The sequence below is a fragment of the Cryptomeria japonica genome, chromosome 7, assembly GCF_030272615.1.
Source record: "Cryptomeria japonica chromosome 7, Sugi_1.0, whole genome shotgun sequence".
In the NCBI taxonomy this organism is placed as follows: Eukaryota; Viridiplantae; Streptophyta; class Pinopsida; order Cupressales; family Cupressaceae; genus Cryptomeria; species Cryptomeria japonica.
Window position 1 is genome coordinate 372,225,632 of NC_081411.1, and position 22,516 is coordinate 372,248,147.

Below are 22,516 nucleotides of genomic sequence, written 5' to 3' on the forward strand. Positions count from 1 at the left end.
CCAATTTCAATAAATATTTATCTAGTATAGCATACCAGGCTCTAGGGGCTTGCTTCAATCCATAAAGAGATTTATTCAGCTTACATACCATGTCTCCATCATCTGACAATGAAAATCCATCAGGTTGCTCAATGGAAACTTCTTCTTCAAGATCACCATTCCAAAAGGCAGATTTGACATCCATTTGATATACCTTGAAATATTTATAAGTATCATAAGCAAAAAACAATCTAACAACTTCAAGTCTGGCAACTAGAGCAAAAGTCTCCTCATAATCAATTCCTTATTGCTATGAGTATCCTTTGTAAAATAGACTATATTTATTTCTGACAACTTCACCAGCTTCATTCAATGTCTTCCTGAATACCCATTTAGTACCAATAACATTTTTATCATTAGATCTAGGTACAAGTTCCCATGTATTATTCTTTTCAATCTAATCTAGTTCCTCTTCCATAGCTCTCATCTAGTTTTCATCTATACAAGCTTCAACAAAAATTTTAGGTTCAACTTTAGAAATCAAGCATACTTCTTCAGGAGCTAACCTTCTTCTAGTCATTACACCTTTATTCTTATCACCAATAATATGATTTTTAGAATGATTCAATCTTACATACCTCGAAATCTTCTGATTTTTCTGATTCTCAAGTTTGTGCACTCCTCCACCAGCAACAACAACATTCAGATAAACTATCCCTACTAGATCATTCTGCTTAGGCTCTTCAGGCTAACTAGGGGCTAGAATAATATGATATCCATCATCATAACCACATCCTCTGATCTCCTTCCCAAGCTTCTCATCCACCTTCACATTTGCACTTTTTACTATCTTTCTCAGTCTCTTATTGTAGAACAGGTAGGCCTTTCTCTTTGTTGAATATCCCAAGAAGATACCTTCATCACTTCTAGCATCAAACTTTCCTATATCTTCATCTCTCTTGATATAACATTTTCTACCAAATACTCGGAAATATCTCATAGTAGGAACATGACCAAACCATAGCTCAGAAGGGGTCTTATCGGTATTACCTTTGATGTGAACTTTGTTGAATGTGTAAACAACAATACTAATAGCTTCTCTCCAGTAGATCTTCAGATCATTTCGTTCAATCAACATAGTCCTTGCAGCATCTGAAACAGTTATGTTTTTCCTCTCAATAACTCCATTTTGTTGTGGGGTTCTGGGAGTAGATAATTGTCTTCTAATCCCATGCTTCTCACAGAATGAATTGAACTCACCAAAACATGATTCCCCACCTCTATCAGATCTCAGACACTTCACCTTAGCAATCTCCTCTTTTTCTTTAAATATCTTGAATTTATCAAATGTTTCTGATTTCTCCTTCAAAAAGACAACCCACATCATCCTAGAATAATCATCAATTAGTAGCATAAAATATCTATCACCCTACACACTTCTAATATTTGTAGGTCCACATAGGTCAGTATGCACAAGATCTAGCAGTCCATCAAATGTATATTGTTTTCTCTTGAAACAAATCCTTGTTTTCTTACCCAATTGACATTCCTTGCACCCTGGATTAGTAGGCTTAACAATCTTAGGTAGATCTCTAAAAACATGTGTAAAACAAATCTTAATAATTGAATCAAAATTCACATGACACATTCTATTATGCCACAACCAACTCTCATCTATCTGAGCAATCAAACAACTTTCTTGCCAACATTCAAATAAAAAATGTTACATTTAGTCTTAGTTCCAAATGCAATCTCTATACCAGACGTATTCAAGATCTTGCATTTTCCATCCTTGAATTGTAGATCATAACCTTTAGCAACCATCTATCCAACACTCAAAAGATTATGTTTCAAACCTTCAACATACAAGACATCATCAATGTTATGCTTACCGTCAAAAGAAATATAACCTCTCCCACAGATCACACAGGCTTTGTCATCTCCAAATCTAACTACTCCACCATCATACCTTACCATACTCACAAAATTCCTTTTATCACCGATCATATAATGTGAACAACCACAGTCAATTAACCATTCATTTTTCTCTTTAACTTTAGAAGCTAAAGCTTTCTCCTCAATAGTACAGCTAGTGGAATCAACAGGTACAGTTCCATCTTCCTTAATGGCAAGGAATACAACTTCATCTCCTTTTGATTCTTCATCTATAATACCTATATCAACAGCATAATAACAGTTCTTTTGATTCCTATACTTCCGGTTAGGCTTGTAAGGCTTATCATACATCTCATATTTATAATTCCTATCATGCTTAGACATTCTCTCTAAGAATCTAGAAGAAAAATGTCCTATCTTATTACAAGAGAAACATTTCAAAGGAAACTTTCCATCATATTTATCAGCACCTTTAGGCAATCTCTGGACAATCAATGCTTCAAGTCTCAGACGTAGATGTTCTAAATGCAGTCTTAGACTTTCCATGTGATTCTCCAAACTCACTCAGCTCAAATGTAGCAATCTTTCCAACCAACATATCTCTTGTCATTGTAGTCACACTCTAGATCTCATCAATAGCAACAACCTTATGCTTATAAGAAGGGGCAAAGATATCAACACCTTAGCAATAATTTCATCTTCCTCAATGGTTCCACCGACACATCTAATAACTAGGACCAAATCATTCACCTTAGCCATGAAAGATTGTATGTTCTCATCATCTCCCATCTTCAATGTCTCATACTTTCCTTTTAAATTCTCCAACTTAGCAACTTTCACCTGTTTTTCACCTTTATATAGAACCTCAAGCTTCTCCCATACCTCATGTGTAGTATGAAGTCCCATCACATTCATCATCCTAGAATCAGTCAGGGAATTAAGCAATGCTTCCTTTGCTCTAATATTGTGTTTAGCTTCCTTGATCACATCAGAAGTAGACGGTCCATTCTGAGGAAAAATATAGGTATTCTTTATAATCTTCCAGTAATATTCACCAAGACATTTCAAATGCACTTCCATCAAATCTTGGTCTATCCTTCTTAAAAACAACACCTTGAGCTACCATCCCAGATCTCCCCAAGCAGTTAAGCTTCTACCAGAGGATCTAGCTTTGATACCAATTATTAGCAGCAACCAAGAAGGAAGTATGAGAATGGGGGGGAGGGTGAATTAGTCTTCATCAGAAATCCAAAATTAATCACAAAATATAGATCTGATCATCTACAATAATAAAACAAATTAACAAATTAACAACACAACACACAACAGCAAGATTTTGATGTGGAAAGCCCGGTTAAGGGAAAAACCATGGTGGGAACCTACCCACAATAAGATGATACTCTGTAGTAGTATGTGTAAATATTACAATGGAGAATGCACATGCATCTTGGCACACTGCCTAGAGATCACTACTCAAATATAATGGCCTAGAAGGCTACAACCCTTAGAGAAATCTCACTGACTTACAACAAGATTTAGACTACAATCCAGAAGAAATGAACTGAAATAATAGCATCTCGAAATGCCCGATTACAGTTGCAGGTAAGCACAAATGTTTTCCTTGCAACACCAATCTCACCTCAAACTCAACATTGAAGGATAAATCACTTGTTCACACATAAACCTCTCTCTGATAATGTAGACATAACATTGACACCTAAATTATATGAATATATCTCCTATATATACAAATCATCAACCTTGACAACAAGGTCGGCTAAACCCTTAACCCTCAATTACAAAATTACAACACACGATACAAAGATCGACCACTAGACCAATATAATGATTTACATAGTATAACGTGGATGTAAATCAAATTCCCAAATGCTCAACTGCACCAAAAATTATGCCAAGATCAACCTGATAACACGAAAATCACCACCGGTTGATAGAAACTACCAAAAACCCGCACAACGATCAATGCAGATTGCCAAAATAAATAGGACATGACTAGGAAAAACCAACAAGCATGTTAGAATAATTAGGAACAACTGCACCAACACCACTTATCAAATCTTCATCGATCAACATTTGAAAGCTCAAGAACACAACCAATCAACAACTGTAATGAAGAAAGATAACTTTCGGGGAACCAAATCACGAACCATATGAAATGAAGATACACAAGACCATCCCCAAAAATATCCCTAAGTGTCAACACAACATATGATCACACCAAAATATACTAGAGGAAATACCGAACTCTGCAAAACAGTGATCAACCAAACAACACTACAAACCATATCAGAAGACCTTCCCAAAATGCTATCACCAGAACAAATCTCAGGAATATGTTGACATCAATGACAACAACATATCCTATCACCAACAATGACCAACAACTTCCTCACTACCATTTGTGACATTCTAAGTAAGTTCAATGTTGTCCAAAGCTTTGGGACTATTTTATAAGCTTTTATCAGGTTTTCACTACCTTTGGGATGCTCTTTGATAGTGTTGACACCATTATTTTTTTGTGTGATTCTTTTTATGCTATCCCTACCTCATGAATGGGCTTCAAATCACTACATTAGTCGTCAAAACACCTAAACTTATTGTAGCTTAGGTTTGATGTATTGTATATAAGTGTAAGTGTTCCTTTATAATACATTCAACATTTCATGATATAGTTGTTTTGAGATAAAGAATGATTAGAAAAAAACCTTATATACAAAAGTAATGACCCTTATTCACTTCACTAGTTTTCTCCTTGAGTGATAGTGAATACTATCACTATTCTTTGTGCTGCAACCTCAATGCCTTCATAGAAACTTTCGATTGCTAGTATCACTACAAATTGTTATGATAGTGGTCTTCATGCTCTGTCCTAACTGTCCTTTGGCAGTGATCTAAAAAAAACTCTTTTCACCTTGTGTTTGAGATCTTCCTGTAGCTGCACCTTGGTTTTTTGAAGACCTCTTTTGATGAAAAGCTCTTTGTTAGCTTTATGGGCATGATGTAGCTATTTTCTCTTTGGCTTCTCATTGGGTTGTGCATGACCTCATACTGTCTTTGATCTGAGCTCTGTTTATGGTTCAACTACCATGATTGGACGGCAAAAAACCCTTATTGTTCGCTGCAACTTTCATGAGCACTGTGACTATCAAAAGACTGAACTGGCTGGGACTGACATAATGCATTAATCTTTATATGCCTACAGCTTTGGACTACAAAATATGACAATTAGATCTTAACCTTTGATGTTCTTTCCCTCAAATATCAATATTTCATTAATAGTGGATTATTCTCCTTTGTACTGTCATAAGCATTTCAAAACACTTTTCCTTTTCATTCTCTTTTGATTTGACAGTGATATCAAACTATAAAGACATAAAAAGCTCCCTATTCTATAGTAGTTTTGCAACAGTGGTTCATCTAAGGAACTCAAACCCTTAAAATCCTTTAAAATGCAAGCTTAAAAATATTTCCACGTAAGATAAACGAAGGTTTTCTAATGTAGCTGACCTTTTGAAGTTTACTAAATGCATAATTGTTGCATGGCTTTATTCCCATGATCTTTTAGTGTCTCATGAATCTATCCACACCTTCCCTTCAATCAAGAAGGTGCACTAAATGCTGTAACTTCTTCAATAACTTTGAAACTTGTTGAAAGCTTAAAATGCCTTGAATGTCGCCCATATCAACTGTTGATTCGGGGATATCATTAAAGAATATCTTAAGATCTGCTCCTTAATCCTCTGTTTGGTGAGTTCAGCAATGAACGCAGATTTGCATGTAGTTTTCTTATGCAGGAGACTCCATTTTTTCATGACAGCAACATGAGATAGAGAGGAACTCCATAAAAACTTAAGAAAACCCTAAAATCTCGTCAACGTTTGAATGAGCATTGAATTTATTTTTTTCATTTCCCTCTTACTTGTTCAATGACTTGACTTTGACTCTTCTACGTGGATGAACATGCTTTTTCCTTTCAAAATTCCATTTCCCTGTTTTCATTAGAATGAACCTAACTTGATTAAACTTTTTCTAACTTTATAGATACACATTTTTTTAAAGATTTCAACCCCTTATAAAGATTTTAAATTAAAATCTTTATTTTAAACCTTAAGATCTATTGTAAGGCTATTTTTGCCCACTGAGAACTTGTGAGTAAAAATAGGGAATGGGAGGAGCTCAAAGATATAAACAAGAATATAATCTAGGAAAATACTGAGCTCGTGAAAGCTCGTGGCTAGCTTTTCATTTGTACATATTGTTGTTATGCTCTGGTTTCATTGTTTTTGGTGTTTCCCCTATTTCTATTGCCGCTTGGTTGTTGTTTACACTCTGCTTCATTACTGGTTTTATATTTTGTTTTTGGATTAGGGTTTCAGGTCCCTGTAAAACCTGTTTAACTTAATTAAAAACTACTCCTACTTTGGAAAGATAGAAATGTAATGCAAAACTAAGAAACCTATAAATTGTAAATGAATGAACACAAGAAAGTATGGGCCCTTTTGAAATAAAAATCTAAAAGAAAAAACAAGAGAAAATTATGAAATCTCTATTAAATAGAAAACCTTACCCCAAGAAGAAGCCACTTGAAAGGAAAATAGAAGGGATAAAGGCCCAATAACTATATGTTTGTTGATGAGAGATAGAATATTACTCAAGACTTCTGGGACTATTTGATGACACTTAGGTCTAGAAATGCCACCCTTCACTTATACACCATGATTGTAGAGAGGTTTGGGTAGACCACAAAAATTCTTATTCTTTATATATGGATGTTGTAGTTAAACTATTGAAAAAAGATATCAATTGTCCCATTAATCCTATGAGGAAAGTTGTGTAGTCTTCATGTATATGGAAATTTCATTTCAATTGCATAATGGATTATAAAATTTTGTTTTAGAAATAACAAAACTTAGAAAATGATGCTCTTGCAATGGCTCCTGCCCATGACATCTCCACTCCAAAAGTAAATCTCGATGCTCCCACCTATTGCCACCTGTAGTGGTTCCCCTATTTGTGAAGGCTCCCCTACCTACAACATTTTTGTTGACATTTCCCATTTGCCTTTCGAGCTACACACCTGCTCAAATTCCCTAGAAGCTAGTGCTTATGTAAAATTTCCGCTTAAATATTTGTTTGTTGATCTAATTTGAAAACTCTCATTTGGTCCTTTGACTCCACTAACAAAAATATTTCAATTCACTTCCTCTATTCCAGAAGTGACTCTAGGAAATGAGGTTCTCGAATGCATCTCCTACTATGAAAAAATTTCACTAATTGGAAGATTCAATTGGTTGTGGTTGTTACTCCCTTCATTTCACTCCTATATTTTGGCTCATTAAAATCATTTGTTATCTATTAATCTAGAAATCTATCCTTGCATTCGTGGGTTTTTTGTCATTTGCTTTGATAATATGGACGACAGGGATGTGTACCTCTCTATAGGTCCCTGGAAATGGGACACTAATGCTTTCTCATTATGCCCTTGGACTCCATCTTTTAATCCCCTGGTGGACTCTGTTGATGTCTCTCCTAATTGGATTTGGCTCTCTCACCTCTCATTACATTTTTGGCGCATTGATGCTTACAAATCCATTCAAGTTAAAAAAAATATATTACATGTGCAATTTTACTATATAAAAAACATCTAATTTAAAAGCTAAGGATATTTATGACTCATGATCTCCCCCTTACACTTCTACCATTGTAACATGTTTACCTAGATTTACCCTTACACCCCCTTCACCCATCGTGCCCTTATTACCAACTTCCTATGATTTGTTATCGCCTTCTTCTCTTCTAAACATTATACAACTTTGACGCAAATTTAATTTACACCTTATCCTCCATCAATAGACATTTTCCTCCTTAAGATTTTCCACTTCATTATTCTATTCCTAATGCTATAATATGCTTATATATTATCTTTTCTATATCACTGTTCTCATCACAACCTTTTCTTCCTTCATATTATAATGTACCTATTCATCTAACCAATATGACTACATCCCCTTACAAATGTGGCACACATTATACATGACCTCCTAAAGGTGTATTTCCTTCTCGAGATGATGATTATTTATCTCATATATGAATCAACTTTTAAATGTTTTTCCTCCTGTGAGGATTCCCTCTAAATGTGAAAACACAAGAGCTGTGTTGAACGATCTGTTTCATTGAATAATGATTTTTTGAAACGAGAAAGAAACACACAAAATCTTCAAAGATACAAGTGGCGCTATCTATGTAACCTGTTGTAGAAGCGGAGTCGATTCGAAATGAAAACAGCAGTCAGTCAGCATTTTAGGTTGAATGCTGTGCAAAATCGGGTGGTGGGGAAGATAGAATACAGAAGAGGGAGGTCTGCAGGAAAATGGGTAGCGCAAAAAACATACGTAGCACATTTAAATTCAGAGAGTTTAGCCGTACCAGATGCCGAGCTCGGTAGCGTGAGCTTGTAACCCAAGTGGGGACACGTAAGGTGATAGAAGGGAACATGCGTGGCATATAATGTGGAAGATTCTTCATGATTTATACGTATGTTTTTAGTGACTAATTCTTCATTCACATAGACTTAATGTGAGAAAGAAAAATGATAAAATCGGTTATAGCTTCTAATCTTGTTCATCATGATATTCCAAGAGAAAATCAAGATAAACATCAAAGGATAAAGTTACTTGTAGTTCTGTAGACGTCCTTCGTAGTGGATTATTTCTCCTTTGTAAGATAATCTCTTGGTATGATAATTCCATTGCTACCTTCAATGTGTAAGGATATTTGTAAGGATAAGAGCTAGCAATAAATCTTTACATTGTAAACAAGTTGAGATGGGTGGTGGAATCACATTAACTTTCTAGTTTTTCTAAGTTGTTTTTAATCAAGACATGTAATTATGATGTTCTAAAATGGTTAGAAATAAAGCAATTTAAAAAAAAAATTAATTTAATATCTAAAATGTTATGTTTTAAGCATAAAGCTATTTAAAGAACCTTTGTTAGTAGGGGAAGGATGTGAAAGTGGTAAACCAATGTGGTGTCAAATGAGAAGGAAAAACAAGAGATGAAAACCAACAATATTCTATCTAGTTCCTCAAGTTTAGAATACACATGGGTTCAATTATGAATAGGAGACAAATAATCAACATGTAGAGGAGAAAATACACTTTGAGGAGGTCATGTATAATGTGTGACACGTGTGTAAAGGGATGTAGTCATATTGGTTAGATGAATAGGTAAATCATAATATGTAGGAAGAAAAGGTTGTAATGAGAACAATGATATAGGAAAGAGAAAATATAGGCATAGTATATATTAGGAGTAGAATAATGAATTGGAAAATCTAAACGAGGAAAAGATCCAATGATGGAGAATAAGGTGTAAAATAAAATTTGTGTCAAGGTTGTATAAATTTTAGAGGAGAAGAGGGTGATGACAAATCATAGGAAGAGGGTGATAAGGGCTTAATGGGTGAAGGGGGTGAAAGGGTAAATCTAGGTAAATGTGTTACAATAGTAGAAATATAAGGTGGAGATTATGAATCATAATAGGAATAATGTGAAGAGATAATGTGTGAATGGAATGTAATTGTGGAAGAAGGAAAAGGTGTTTTAGAAAAGAGATCAATTCTATAAGCAAAATGAAGTGGAGCCATGTATAGAGGGAGAGACTTAGATGTAAGAGAACAATAAGTAGAAAAGTGGGAATAAGGAGAAGTGTTAATATTATCATGCAACTCAGCCTATGTAATATAGGAAGCTTGTGTGTAGTAGAAGTAAAGGATTAGGATTGTAAAAATTATAGCTTAAGGTGAAGATATTGAACGAAAATGCGTATGAGAAAGTCAACAAATGGCAAGTGTATGGAAATGGAGAAAAAGTGACCAACCTTGAGATTTTAAGAAAATATGAGCATTTTATGTAAAAATTGCATGAGTCATAATGTATATGCATTATGCTTGAATTAGGTCCAATCAATAATGTGGAATAATGTACATGTGTTATAAAATGTAAACGCTATAATATGTATATGTTATGTTTTAGAAAATAAAATAAATGTTAACACAAGCATGTTATATTTAGTATTGATTTTTACAAAAGATAACATCAATGTGTAACACATTGTATTTATTTTTTTGAAATCCATGCAAACAAAATGTGCTTGTAACATTTTTTTATTAATTTTTTAGAAACCTAACATATAAACATTACATAATGTGTAAATTCTATATAATGTATATGTATTATTTATTCCTTGAAATCATTTTTTTTCAAAACCATTTATGATTGGATTTCCATGCATGAGGGCATGAAGTCTCTTTTGACTTTTAACTTCATGTTTTTAACATAATAAAAATGAAATTAAACTTCAACCCCATAAAGTTTACGTATTTTGTAATAGAATATAATGAAGCAACCACCAAAATGATGAATTACTTCTTACCTTTATAAATATATTTGTTTTTCATATTCTAAAAATATTAAGGTATTTTCTTTTATTTTTTTCAAGAGTGTGTTCATATTACACTATTTCATATGAAGAGCTTAAAGTTATAGCATCTTGTGTGTTGTTTGTTTATGGTATGTACTAGAAGAGTTTAAATCAAAGTGCATTATATTTAATGTGTTGATTGTTTGTATATGAACTCAAAAATTTTTACACAATATAGTTGGTATTAAACTTAAAACATTATATAATGATTTTTTTTTTTACTCTGAAATTATATTTGTATTTTACATTATTAATCAATAATAAAACTAAGTGTTTTGGATTTTCTTCCATTAAACTAAGTATTTTCGATTTTGTTCCATTAATAAAACTTTTCTTGAATTAAGTCAATGATGGCACATTTTTTAAAAACATTCTAATAAACAATTGAAAATTGTACGTATATTCGATTTTATTTTTCAAGAAACGTCTTCCTTGATCTACTTTTAGCATATTCGTAAAATAATTCCGCTTCAGAATTGTCTCTGTATATAATATGAGCGCCTTCGCAACGGGCAACAAGAAAAGATTGAGCGGCCGCTGTCTTCATTGAAACCTCCTCCCTCCTACTATACTCGACAGCTCGACTTCGTCCTCACCCTTTTTGGATTCTTTATATACACATCAAACGATTTAACAATAAAGATAATTTTTGGATAATACAAATGTAACAATTATTTATTATTAGTTTTAATTAGATAATGTAAAATACTTTGTTGAAGACAAACTGTAATACGGCATTACTAAGGCAGCCTGAATTTCTTCTTAAAATGGCAAACAATTTTTGGAACATTGGACAGATACTGTGAACGGTTTAGAGGCTTGGATTTCGTTGTCGTCGTTTCAAGCTCTCGAGGAGGCAAGAAAAAAAATAAAAAATCTTTCGTCTTTATAACTTTTTTTGTTTTGTTTTTTATATTAAAAGCAGTCAAAAACGAGGGGCTGACCCATAGGAACAATTAGAATGACAGTGGCAGAACCATTGTCCACATATAATCAGCATAGTAGTAGCCTTTTACCTCTATCAAAAACAAAAACCATACTACGAGAGTTTATCAGCGATAAGGTAACACTAATCAGAGTTTTAGTCATTTGCCACACAGGGCAATAAACAGAGAAGTATAAACAAAAGCATAAACCAGCCTTATCCGCCCAGCGGCTACTAGATATAGTAAAAAAACCAGAAATTCTCTACATGCAAAAAGTTATTTCTTTTTCCCATGGCTCTTCTTAGGGAGCAACTTTCTAGCCCATTCCTTAGTGAGGAATTTGAACAAGGCTTTGTAGTCCTCGTCCTCCTTGTCTTTCCCTTTGGTCGTGAGTTCCTGCATGAAGCATGGAGTAGTAGCCGAGCTAACATTTAGAGCAAACTTGGAAACATTGTGCATCTTGGACTCTGCCGCCTCCAGTCTGCTGGTGATCACCTGCACATTGTCAAGGAGGGCCTCCATCTTTTTCTCTAGCTCCCCCAGGTTGGATTCCTCCTCCTCCTTCATGCTGCTGACCTTCTCAACGAGCATGATTTTTTCCATCCTGAAGGTTGGGGAGGGGAAATTGGATGGCTTAGGACTCTTGGAGGATATGGGGCTTTTCGAAACCCGGGTGGAGCTCACAGAACGAGGGGTCGGGTTATGCTGAGCCAGGGGCATTTTATCAGTCGGAACGGAATTGCCGGTGTCGTGCGAGGAGGAGGGGTCTTTCAGGGATTTATCCGAGGGTTTAGAGGCCAGTCTGCTAGAACGATGGGGGGTATTGGCTTCTTCAGTAATTTCCATATTAGAGTCAATCTCTTGGGGGTTCTGACCTCCTCCGAGGAGTGATTCTTGGTTTTCTTGCTAGAGGAGCCAATTTTTGGGAGCCGAGGAGGGCTAGACTCATTAATGGCAGGAGGGTGGGTTGAAGGGCAGACAATCTGGATAGAGATGGAACGGGGTGGGCAGAGGGTGAGGTGAAAGTTATACAGGCGGAGAATAAGGCCCTGATGCAGGATGGGAAAATCTTTCCCTTTTTTCTTAGCTTTGGCTATGTCTTTAACATTGACGTCCATAGAATGCAGTAAAAAGAACGGAATGGAAATGAGGTGTTTATTCCTCAAGTGGTTTAGGAAAGGGAGATGGTAGTAGTAGAAAATGCCATACCTTCCCTACAACATAAAATAATTCATCACGATATAGCAGACCTCGTCCCATGGGTGAGGGAGCTCCTCTCTATTGAAACCTCCCGCCCTCTTGATAGGGTTTTTACCCTAGCAGAAGAACTGGTTAAGGCTAGTAGAGCCTGCAATACGGCTCTGCTTTTTCCATTTCCTTCCCTCCATTGACAGACTCGTTGCTTGAGCTATAACCTCTTCATTGATTTCAAAAGAGATTCCCCCTATGGTCACCCTTTTGTCTTCCCAGGAAGTCACAAACTGTCTGGATAGTCTTTCGTCATTTCCTTTCATACTCTCCATGAATTTGTCAATGCCGCCTTCCAAGCAGACAAACCACACCGTCAGTTTAGCTTTGAACTCATCCACTTTATTGGGTTCAAGTCTAAGCCTGTCCCCCCCATTCTTGAATCCTCCGGCTTAATAGATTGAGAGTAACTTTCAGAAAAAATGCAGAGCCGAAGCACACTTAAGGTGGAGTTGTCAAAATAATTGTGCCGAACTTGGATTAAGAGGTCATAATAAACGGAGTTATTATTATCTCTTAAGCTAAAATAGATATCAAAAGAAGAAGATCTACTTGGAACGTGCAAACCATCACTCGAGCCAATGTGATTTGACAGGTACCCATCACCGCCTTTATCATCACCAATTGGCTCCATCCGAGTAATAATTAGGGAGTAATCATTCCTGATGTCTGCACTTTTCCTCATAAATCCATCCCTTGTGGTAATGGTGACTCAGCCTGCCATTGATACATGGTCGTTTGGGATAGTAATGGGCGGGATTCTCACACCAATTTGAAATTTGAGTGAAGGTTTCCTTCGTCATTGAGCAGATAGAACAATCCCTTCCTGGGAAAAGACCTTTTCCTTTTCCAAGATTATCTTTGTGGTGACCGGCAGTAGACTGGGGTCCCTCGAACATCATAAGCCGTTTTGCAGCCTTCCCGCCATCGCCATGGAATCGGTAGCTTCGTTTCCTTCTTTGAAGATGTGGGGGATGGTGAAGTCCTCCAGCTTGACCAAGAGGCCCATAATATCTCTCAGAATGGGTCCCACTCTCGAACCCGTCAATGAGTTCCGTTTAATTGAGTCCACAATGATTTAAGAGTCTCCTTCAATTTCTATTTGTTTAATTCCTATGGAGTTAGCCATTTTCAGACCCCAAAGGAGGGCCATTCCTTCAGCTTAAGTGACCGTATTATTCTTTAGGTTGCCTGCGTAGGCTGCAACAGTGTTCCCCAAATGGTCCTAGATGATTCCACCCCCTGCTTGACAATTTCTTTGGGTTGAACCATTAAAATTCAGTTTAAACCAGTGCAACTTAGGCATTAACCATCTGGTCATCCTTCTTTTGTTCTTGGTACTATTGTTGAAGCTATCAAAGCTAGGGGGAGCTTCCAACATTCAACAATTTCTTTCTCAACCTTGTTAGGAGGATAAGGGGGGGTTTTCCATTTTGTAACTTCTAAGTTTTCAGGGATCATCTTAAAGGAAATGTGTGCCACAGTGTCTGGGGGGGGCTCAGTGTCTCTGAAAATTCTTTTGTTTTTTTCTCTCCATAAGGCCCAACAGATGTGTGGCGGTATTTGTTTCCATAACTGAATGATGAGGGGGTGGTGGGAGGGGGGGGGGGTCCAATCAAAGGCAAAAATTTAAATATCCTTCTCGAAGACCCAACAAAGACCACATTTCTGAAGAGTGATAGTCCAAAGATGAACAACAAAGGGGCAGAGGACAAAAAGATGGTCAATAGTTTCCTCATCAGCTTTACACAGACTGCATCTTTTGGGGAGATGAAATCCCCTCTTCTTCAAGTTATCCAATGTGAGGGTTTTACCATGCATGAGGGACCACCAGAAGAAATTAATTTTAGGTATTAGCTAAGAGTTCCAAACTTTCTTCCAGCATTCAACATCCACTCGGGGTTTGAGGAGCTGATTTTAAGCAGATTTAATCGAGAAAGAGCCTGATTGGGTCTCTTTCCAGATGAAGCTGTCGTCATAGGAGGCCAGGGGGATTCTAGTTTCCGACAATATGCATTGCAGGTCCTGAGCAAGGGGGACCGAGTTAGGTCTGTTGATGAAGATGTGGACAATGTCCTTCCAGCAAGATCTTCCTGGTACCAAATAATCCACAATATAATCCCCCAGGAGATCTTTAAGGTGGTGCATAATTTGGTGGAAGTGAGTGTTGACCAAGGGTCTGTCCTCTGTCCAAAAGTCTTCCCAGAATCTCACCTTTCTACCATCTCCCAATTGCCATTTTAGACCTTCTCTAACCATCAATCTACTCTTCAGGATATTGTTCCATAACTTGGATCCTTGGGGAAGGTCGGTTGTACTCAAATTGTAATAGAAGTGCTCCCAGTCCAGGTACTTTGCTTTGATGATGTTACACCAGTCCACCTCACCTTTAGCCAGTGTCCATCCAATCTTAGCAATTAGCACCTTATTGAGGGCATTAATCTTTCTTATACCCAAACCTCCCATTGATTTGGGTAAGCACACGGTATCCAATTGACCAAAGCAAGGAGTTTTTTCTCTTCTAGGATAGTCCATAAGAAGGTTCTTTGGATTTTCTCAAATTTTTCCGGCATGGTCCCTGAAATTTTAAACATGAAAAGGAAGTACATCGGGATTCCCTGTAGGGAAGCTGCAAGAAGTTGGAGCTTCCCTACACTACTGAGGAATTTCCCTTTCCATCATGCAAGTTTTTTCTGCAACCGATCCAATATAGATTTCCAGAAGGTAAGAGTGACATCCTTGACCGTGAGTGGGAGATCCAGGTAGGTTCCCGGAAGAGTTTCCATCTTGCATTTGAGGATAGATAGGATTCTCAGTTGGAGGTCACTTGGAGTGTTGAAGAAGAAGAGATTACTCTCTTCATAGTTGATGCATTGTCCCGAAGCCTTGGCATAGTCAGCTAGTAAGATCTTCTACCCTTTAGCCTCCATGACAGAAGACTTACCAGATAGGAAGGTGTCATCCACGAACTGTTGAATATTAGAGGGAGGGAGTGTGCAGGCCGCATTGAACCCTTGGAGCCTACCATTGGTGACCAGATGGGTCACATTCCTACTTAAGACTTCAGCTATCATGATAAACAGATAAGGGGACAAAGGGTCACCCCGCTGGATGCCTTTTTCAGCTTTGAAACGGCCCCTAGGAGTCCCATTAATCAAAATTAAGAACTGGACCATGGTAACACATTCCCGAATCATACTCACCACTTTTTGGTTAAAGCTCGGTTTTAAAAGAGCTTTGAAAAGAAATCCCAATTAACCTTGTCATAAGCTTTAGATATATCAAGTTTAAAAGCCATACCTGGTATTTGGCTCCTATCCATGGAGTGGATTATCTCATGAGTGGCAATGGCAGCATCCAAAATTTGGCGACTCAGGACAAATCCTTTCTAGGATGGGCTGATGATTTTTCCTAGGAAGGGCTTAATCCTATTCACAAGGACCTTGGAGAGTATCTTATAAATGGTATTATAGAGACTTATGGGACGATACTCCTTCAAGCAACTAGGGTTAGTGGTCTTTGGGATGAGGACAATGAAAGTGTTATTGACCTTCTTCAACAATCTCCTGGTCTTAAAGAAATCTTGAACAACTTCGGTGACATCATAGCTAACAATGTCCCAAAAATCATGGAAGAAAGTCGGGGGGAAGGCATTCAGACTTTTTTTTTTGTTATATCATGTATTTAAATAGAATTTTTTTTTTAAAGCAAATGTGACAAGTCTCTATGTGGAAATAGTTTTTTCATATTTTTAAAATAAATTTTAAGTAAAGATGTTATTTTGTCTAGAAGAAAAATAATTAGATTGGAATTTTGATAAAAAATGAAAAATAATATTTTACTTTGTTTTAAATTTATTTATAATTGTAATTGTGAATTTGTATATTCATATCATTCTCATTTAATTTTAGGTCTATTTTAAAGGAAAGGTATAATGCAATTTCATAATGACAAACTTACATTGAGTTGGACTCATTTGCCTATCTTTCATTTCTCTCTATAAATACATTCATTTTGATATATTTGAATTTTTTTTATATCTCTTTAACACATTCGTATATGCTTAACATTTATTATACCTATTATTGCCCACATTGATATTAGTTCAAAAATTAAATATTTATCAATTCAAACATAAAAAATGAAATATTTGTTCTCATCAATTGATTTTTATAGCAGTTAATTAAGAGTTGATTTAGTGTACATTTGTGCAATTAATAGTTATGCACTACTATTTAAAGGTATTTAATATGCATTCGTCAATCAATGTGAATTTTATTTGAACATCCTATGCATTATAAAAAGAATAATTTGAAGAGCATTTTAACTTTGGAGCATTGAGAAGAAATTAATTTTGCATCTAATCTCTAGGACATTTACATTATTGAAAAATAATGTCTCCACTCACTTTCATGACCATAAAAATAGTCTAATCAAAGCAATCAACCTAAGAGAATTTGTCCCTTCTGATTTGACATTTTCCCCTTGTTATTTTCAAATATTGTCAATCTTTATTAGTCAAAAAAGAGAAAAATATGTACAAAATAGTAAAACTACACATTATACTAAATATATACCATGCATTAGGGATCAAATTAGCACAATGAATAATCAATCTATAGTTGTTAAATCTCAAAACTAAATAGAATTCTAGTTGTACACATAATCTAAGAAATAGAGTAGTGAAGGCATCTATTTTTGTGTGTATTTAAGTGAATGGGATCAACATTAGATGATGATTCTTCATCATCATAGTTATCATAGATAAGTACATATTTCCTTTATATTTTATTTTCCAAATTAACACTTTATTATTGGAAAATATGATATTCATTCCCATTTAACTTCACTTTGTTTAGGATTTTCAAATATGATATAATCCTAATTTTTTTTCAAAATTTCTAAAACTTTGATGCCATGCAAGAGTTAATGAGAAACCCATATTATCCATGGATCACCTTTAACATAAAATGTATTTTACACAAGATAGAAGCAATAGAAATGTTTTGAATCCATAAAATTGATTAGATGCATATAAAATTGTGTAGTATATTATTAATTTACAAATGAGAAAAACTAAGGTCATGACAAGTGTTGTAACCTAATGATATGAGATATAAAGAGTAAATAAAGTAAACCTTTAAAGTAAGCAAGTGTGAATAGGACTTAAGACAAAACTAGTTTGGTAAAGTACCTTTTTGCGCTAACACTCATTTAGTTGCAACTTAGGGAGAAGGATAAAATATGCATTGATGTAAGGATGGATCTTTGTTATAAGGCCATCTTAGATATTCATGTATAAAAATTTCTCTAATAAACAAAGTAAAGAAGGAAAATCATAGGAAAAAATCTCATTCAAAAGAGAGAAAATATGTAAATAAACATGTACAAGTGATAGAATCAAGGAGGCCTCAACACAACCCCCAAGTAATAGTTCTATCACTAATGTGAAATCAATGTTTCCTTAAAGGAGAGAAAGAGAGATTATGTATACCTCCTATAAAGTATAATTTCCTACAATGTTACTGGGTGATGATTGTCCAAGAATTTTAAACAAAATTCTTCCCTTAGAAAGAAATAAAATCAAGTAGAGATGCACAATGTATACCCATGAAGGAAGAAAGATCATGATGTATGATTTTCTCTAAAGTTTTCTCAAATGTCTCCATACAAATATAAAAGTATCCTAAAACCAAAGCATGTACATGCCTAATTAAAGAAAAGGGTGAAAAGATAGAATCACATGGAAATTGATATAAAATAGCATCCAAAGATGATGGTGACTTGAGAACACCTATGGTCGTGTTATCATCAAAGAGGTGGATTCCATCAATTATTCTCTTAATTGCATCTAAGTTGATGAATAATGATGAACAACAAATACCCTAAACGGTACTAAGGGGGGAGGGGGTGAGTTAGTAAATAAAAAAACTTCTCAACAACTCATCAAGTTAAAACAATGCTAACCGATTGTCTTCATCACTGAACTTAACCATGGCAATACTGGTTAAACATAGTAAGACTTCAGACCACAAAACCAATAAAACTGAATACTTCAAATAACATTCAACACTTGATAACTACTTTACTAATATACTCATGCATGTGTTGTATCAGTAATAACATAACTATTAACTTTGCATGCATATTTACCTAAACAAAGACTGCTAAATCATCACATGAAAAATGCACAACTCATGACACACAGATTTTTCACATGGAAAGCCAAATGGGAAAAACCACGGTGGGGATGAATACCCACAAGCTTGTTTTTGAACTCTTTTGAAGCTCACTCTGTTAGGAGCCTAGTTCGGTTAAAGACTTTACAATAAGGTTTTGTTAGGAACCGATCCTGTTAAAGATCACCTAGTTAAGGGATCGCTATATACCCTGTTAAAGGTTACCTTGCTAGAGGATTTGAAGAACTCAATGATCTTGAGTCACCTGGTTAGAGGATTTGCAATAAGCTTGTTAAAGCTACCTGATAAAGGGATTTTCCAACTATTGACATGGTTAGAAGACAACAAGTAAAGCTCTTATCTGATAACAACACTACATGCTAAGGTAGATCCTTTTCAATTCCTCTACTCTGCAATCACACTCTGCAGTTTTCCACTCACTGGTCTGGCAAGTATCTCATCACTAGAATAAAAACACAACATTTACCAACACAAACAATAACAAACATCATTGACCTTATAGACAATAATTAGGTTGGTAGCATAAACCCTAAACCCTAAACATTTTAGGTTTACAATTACAAGTGGTCCAATCCCAACCGTTTAAAACACTTTGCATAGAATGAAACAATCTCAAATAGATCACAAGTTATTTTGCATCGTCCATTCTCCACCGCATACGGAAATCAATAACCCATCACGCTCTCCTCACATACCGCTAAGAAGAATGTTCATTCCCAAGGTATACATTTAATGCAATCGATCTTGACATGCAAGATCCTCAAGGAAATCCTTCACGTGCACAAAACTGATGTGGCATCTCGGTCTCATCCTTATCTCTTATCTAACTCATCACAGAATGTCACTAGTTTCATCGCAAAAGCTAGATTGCCAAACCAAAAACCCTAGAGCTGAGACTACCAACCGATAGTCACACTTAGTGAAACCCTAATACCGGTCCACTTCATCTCTTCATACTAGTTCTCCAGCTTCAACATCAATAACAACTTCTTCCAATCTTCATACTAGTTCACCTGCACTTATTGACATCAATGACAACATACATTATCATCATATCATCATATCATCATACCATCATACTGGTTCATCATATGCCAACATAAGCCTCTAATAAATGTTTGATAAGAAGGATGAAGACTCAAAAAAATTGATTCTTTGCATATTTATAGTGTATATGATATGTAAATCATCTTTCTTTATTATTTATATAACTACTTTAATCCTTTCACTATATTTACGTTACTTTATTCCTAAGTTTAATATAATGAGCAAATATTTTTAAACTACCATACAGTTAGAGATCATTACATATAATATTTCTTTACTCCTTAGCATATGGTTCACTAACCTATATATTGATTAAAAATAATGGAACAAAAGTTTCTCATCATTTTAATCCTATAATTAGACTTTCAACCTCCATAAGTTCCCTAATAGAAATATTAATTGGGGTTGGATAATGTTAGTTGTTTCTAATTCTCAGTGCATATAGAATTAGGGAAGAATGACAATTGTTACAAAATGGAAATTTAACAACTCAAACCTACATACATTAAGTTTCCTATGATCATAGAGAGAAAATGTGGGAAGTGGAGAATCTAAGAGTTTCAACAATGGGTTTATGGAATTTAAAAGTAATTTATACAATTATAAAAATACAAGATTTTGAGATGATAGAGAATATAATAATATCCTTATGAGAATCTAAGTAAACTTAGAAATGAGAGAGAAAGGATATGGATGGGAGAGGAGAGATTCAAAATGAATACAATATTAATATCAATACCTCAAACAATTTGAGAAAATATGTCTTCCCTAAATAATGAAGAGAAATTTTCTCCATAATAAAACTATCTTTGTCAACATATATCAAGTCAACAATAATGGTTGATCTAGGATAATGCAATCTTAGAATAGAGAATAAAAGAAAGCATAACATTAATATGATATAAAACACATAAAAAATATTATGAATGACAGATTGTAGCAATGCCATGGATTCATGAAAGAAAATTATAAGGAAGATTTAAATTATAAATAATTCACATTAACCAACATAGAATTGAATTTTCTAAAACCTCTAATATTTAAATTCCTATAAGAGTGGAGGATGGAAGCTTGATATTCACTAAGGTGTCTATTTTTAGCAAAAGGGTTAGGGAATGTTGGTTGTAAATTTGATAGAGCTTAGTTGGGTGGCTATCATAGACATCAACTTAGATATAGTCGCCTTAATAAGTGGTACATGCTAAGAAGATGATATTTTTCTTTAAGGAATTTAACATTCAAATTCCTAATGTTGACACACAACCTTATTTCTTCATTCTTCTTCCCAAGTAGAACATGGTTTAAAATCTAGTTTGAGTGTCTAATTGGTTTAATAATTTTCCCTTTATTTTTTTTTGGTATAAACACCAAAACGAGGGACCAAAAATTGGTCAACTTTACCATTAACAAAAGTGTTTTATATCGTGTTCACATTTTGTCATTCATAAAAGAAAAAAGTTTTTTTTTTAAATGTAAGCCCATTATAATGCCTCACATTTTAACTTTCTATGAAGGCCACCAACCCTTATGGTTTTATTTACCTTAGACATCCAAAGGTATGTTTTCTTTGAAAAAATATATAAAAAATATCTAATTAGAAATAAATATTTTATATGAGATCATGGGTCTTTTCATTAAAAAAAAAAATAAAGTGATTAGGTTATGTGTTTATGTAGAGGAATTTATAGGATACTAACATTAAAAAATACTTAGCACCTTCTTATCCTTATGTGCTTTAATAATTTCATCTTGGAACATAATCCTAACATAGTATAGGTCCATTTGTATATTTCCACCGATTGAAGCAATCTATTTTCTAGATAAAAAGTATTCTCAAATTAGTTGGTTAATAAAAAATAGTTATATTCACTAAGAAACATTTATTGGGATATGTGGCCAATTGAACTTGCACATTATTAACAATTTAAACAGTGTGTTAAGATTGTCAATATTAATGGTTATCATAGAACTGAGTACCTTTGACCCTAATGATGAATACTAAGAGGGGGGGGTGAATTAGTATACCAAAAATTACTGTACTTAAACACTTTAATAGTCTAGTAGTAAACTGGCAAAATAGTTTAGCAAACAAACCGGTTAACACATATGCAAACCAAATAGCAAATAATGCATTCACCCACAAAAGCACAATCACCATAACACAAGAGATTTTGACGTGGAAACCCAAATGGGAAAAACCACGGTGAGATGAAACTCACAAGTAACTATCTGCAGAATAGTAACCAGACCGGTTAAGGTCATACAATGTTCTTTACCAGAACAGATCCTATTAGAAATCTCAATCTTTGTTAGGACATAAGTCCGATTAAAGACAACCTTGTGAGAGGATTTCAGATCCACAGATGTGAACCACCTTGTTAGAGGATTTACAAAGGCTTTTCTGGGCCTACCCGGTTAAGGGTTTCTAACTTGTCAAAGATGTGAGTAATCAACAAGTGAATGATCTAGAAAATGGCACAGCCTGCTTGATTAGATCCATTGTAGCTCATAGCTAATGCATTTCAGCATTACTTTATTCTTCAGTAACTCCTTACTCTGTTACAACTCACACACTTGATCTTCTCAGTTAACATCGCACATTTAAGAGCTCATCAACCACGACAAACCCTAACAGATACACACATACTAAAGCCCTAGATATGATGTCCTTAAAAGGAATCCGATTTCATGTCGGTCCAATAGGATTAAATTGCAA